Genomic DNA, 3,990 nt, shown 5'->3' on the forward strand with positions numbered 1-3,990 from the left:
ATTTATTTAATATCTTTTGGCCAATTTAATTTTATAAACTTAAGATTTATACACAGAAATCTGGGTATCTATCAGTTCGACTGAACGGTGTAAGTATTCCTCCAGCTGACCTATACCTAGGACTGTACATTGACTAGAGACTAATTAACTGGAGCCTGCAAACAAGATGAGAATATCGCAGATTTAAGGTTTACTTAAATCAAAAACGTACCACGTACAAGACATTGTTAAGACCTATATGGAAATATAGGGAGTAGAAGTGTGGGGCTCAACCAAATCATTTAAAACCCTAACAGATAGAAACACTGCTAATCCAAATTCTTATAATAAATCCTTAATGCTCCCTCCTTATGTAGAGATTATGAACATAAAAAGAAGTACTTTTCAAGAAAAACTTCTTACTTTTCATTCTCTTTTACTGTAAGAATTTGTTTTTTTACCTTTCCACTTTATCTTTAGTTCCGCAGTTTAACGCTGTCAAAGATAAAGGAGAAAAAAAGAGAGTACATCCCACAAAGAGTAATGTCAAAAAACTGGATACATTTTCAACTTCGACAACTTAATACGATACGATCTCTTGCATTGCAAGGTAAAAAAGAAGTGAGACCAGATCTTTAACTGAACACTAACCAAGGAAGACTGCAGAGGGAACACATCTTTGCCTGTAGTGGCGTATACAGAAGTTGGAACCCAGGCATGCTAATTGAATATTTAAGGCTATTATGTGATTCGATGCTCATTACCACCTTGAAGAAAAGATAGAGGAGTTTTAGTGATCACATGTAATTCTTAGAAGAAATGGTCAGATTTTTTAGGGAAATGCAATAGTAAAGAATCGCACTAGTCAAAGTGGGAAAGGAGGGCAACAGGGAGTGAGTGGTTCAAGAGTCCAAACTGTAGGAAGAAAGTGACGCGATTCTTTCGGAAGGTGTTGCTACAGAGCTTGAAGAAATATTCTTTAGTGGACACTATCAACAAGACCCTAGACAAAAGTACGAGCAGTAAAAGAAGCGGTCCAAAGCAGCTCAACCAAAAACCTTCTTTTATGACGGCTTCAAAAAGCTTGTGCAACGATGGACCAAGTGTATGCAAAAACATGGGGATTATGTTGAAAAATAATGTTTTCTATTTGTATTACAATAAAATTTATAACTACATTGCGGATAATTATTGACTTACCCTCGTATTTAAGGAAACAGTAGAACATGGGGCTCGATTTGTATCTACAAGTTGTACTTGATTGAGAGTAAAAAATTAATTACAACACTTTTACACCAAGGACAATCAAGCTCAAGTTCAACTTGATAAATTTTTCAATAATCCATTCAAGTATACGGCTACAGTTCCTAATACTTTAATTACCTTTCTTAATTCTAAATTAAACCTGAGGAATACTAAGTCAAAAAACAATTTAAAGGAAATAATCTTATCTGACACATAAGCTACATTAACAGCTGTTTGTCATCAAGTTTAAGAATTCGGAATAAATCAACAAGTTTAAATCTGATATCTGAAAGAATTAATTATTTACACGGAGAAAGAGTCAATGAGAGTCTGTGTATATAAGGATATTAAGATACTATTTACACAGCAAAATAACCTATACTTACAATTTGCAAATTATTATAATTATCTACAATCTAAAGAAGTAAATAAAATATAAAACTGTCTTTATAAAATGTGAAAGGCATGTTAAATTTCAATAACACACAAAAGAAGGACTTGAACTACAATTTATATAAATTATGACTTATTTTTTAAAAAAAGCATTATCCTTGTCCAAATTAAAAATAAAATACTATTCGTTCATCATTTATGAATTTGTAAATATGAAGGGAAAAAAACCTAAGAATAAATAAATAAATAAATAAAAATCATGAACGTTTTGACTAAACATCATTAAAAAACATCATGTTTACGGTTCTACAGAGAACCGTAGTTTTCAATATTCATTGTGAACATTTGGCATCATTACTGCATGAAAGACTGACGTACCGACAAAGCGAGAGAATATTGTTTGTAAAGGTTTTTTTTTTTAAATTGAATATGAATGAAATATTTTCATTGGTTCTCTATTTGAAAGGCTATTCTATTCTTTAACACGTTTACCACTACTTTAAAAACGACTATTTTTATGGAAAGAAACAGTGGTTACCCTGGCGAAGTTGTTGAAGGTAATAAGATAGCTGACGACCTGCCGAAGCAAAACAAATTGAACTCCTTTTGTTTTTATTTTTGTGGGTGAGGGGGGCCTGAACTTTTCTGTGAGGTAGGTGATGAAGAGGTTCTTGTGGGCTTTTATTATAAAATCAGTTTTCCCATCCAGCTTTCATCTCCAGAAACAATCCCTCAAAATGCTTTCACTATGTTTTTATTATACAAATCTCCAGAGTGACCCAGTTAATTAATCATAATGTACGTTCATTCTGTACAACAAGCGCCACATAGATAGTCGCAACACATCATTCTAAGGGAAAATATCCTTTAGAAATAATATCCTGGATTAATTCGTATACTCTGAATTGCAAGACAGTATTTTACCTTCTGGGGAAGAACAAGCAAAGCGAGCAGACATTGACAGATTTACGTTTAAAATAATGTTATTGGATAGACAAGAAGAGCCAGAAATCTGGGAGAATGCCGCTTGAGTTGGTTAGATGAGAGACGGATCTTAGACGAAGTTCTTTATCACTCCAAAGGGAACACAAAAGATAGAAAAAAAAGGGTGAAGAGGTGCTTCCACCAGGAAAGATATCGTAAATTTATCCAATATCAAATATTAATAATTTTAAGGAAGTTATTAGATTAAAATTAACTGGTGATTACTTTAAGTGAAAATAAATTTTTCTTATTTCTCTTTAAACCAGAAAAGTTAAAAGATTAATGAACGCAAGCCCAGGGAGAAATGGAATCGTGCAAATTGGCTTAAAAGAGCAAACAGGGTTTTTCCAACTGATTTATTTTTTCAAATAAAAGCGACGCCCTCTACTGATGGTAAAATGGGATAAAAATGCTAATTTTATGGAACACTTAGAAAAAGAACATTAAACTGTTTGTGAATTGAAAATATTACCATAAAAAAAAAAAAATATTTAATATTACACGGAACATAAAAATCATTTAAACAATAAGCATTTGTAAAATTTAATAATAAAGATGCTTCACTTAAATGCTATGAACTTAGAACTATTTTTAATAAAGTCGGGAGATATTAGAAAGATTTCAAAGTTTAATATTACGAGTCTTTTTCCTCCCCTTAATCAATAACAAGATATCGATTGGATGATTTATTAATACAAAAAATAAACGATGGACTCAATTTCTGCATGATAAATATTAATTTATCAAATTAAATGGCCATCGGGTCGGTCATCTTGTGGAAATTAAATTGCAGAAAAGTTATCCAGAGTTATGTACCTTTAATGAAGTTGTTCGCCTATAGTAGTTACCAGTACCGCCCAAAATATCCTGCCGAATGTCTGGGGGCATTCCAGAAGAGTACTACTTTCCCGACAGGATCTCTTATGCGGTTTCACACACTTAACAAATTTCATAAGTTTAAATGGTCTTTTAAAATATAAAACATTCTGTATGCAATAAAATCTTTAAAAATCTGCAAAATCTCAAAACTACCTTAAAAAATGCATTAAATAAAATCGGTTATTTCCATTTTTAGAAGGTTCTGCACGACATGTTCCAGTAACAGCGGAACTCAAACTTGATCTGAAATTTGAGACTACATTTCTATTCCAGACGATAAAATACTAATTATAAAAAAAAACAATTAATCATTAACCTCTTGTGATCTATTAAATAAACAATATTTATACGCAAAAGGTTTTCCCAAAATCATCTTAATTGTATTTTAATTTTCGGAATTTATAACTAATGACTTAGTTATCGCTACATTGTAATTAAATGCCTTGTTAATATTTTACATATTAAATAAGTAAAGATATTAAAAAACAGATGTGACACATGATAATCCCA

General features: G+C 31.5%; 1 protein-coding gene across 14 annotated transcripts in view; it reads right to left on the reverse strand.

Annotated features, from left to right (window-relative positions):
* The window catches only part of by (focal adhesion protein tensin), a 572,440-nt gene that overhangs the window by 232,798 nt on the left and 335,652 nt on the right, over nucleotides 1-3,990 (reverse strand). The gene's annotated exons all lie outside the window — the stretch shown is intronic.

This window comes from Rhodnius prolixus, unplaced genomic scaffold (genome assembly GCF_049639745.1).
Source record: "Rhodnius prolixus isolate KJV_2025 unplaced genomic scaffold, Rpr scaffold_4, whole genome shotgun sequence".
Lineage (NCBI taxonomy): Eukaryota > Metazoa > Arthropoda > Insecta > Hemiptera > Reduviidae > Rhodnius > Rhodnius prolixus.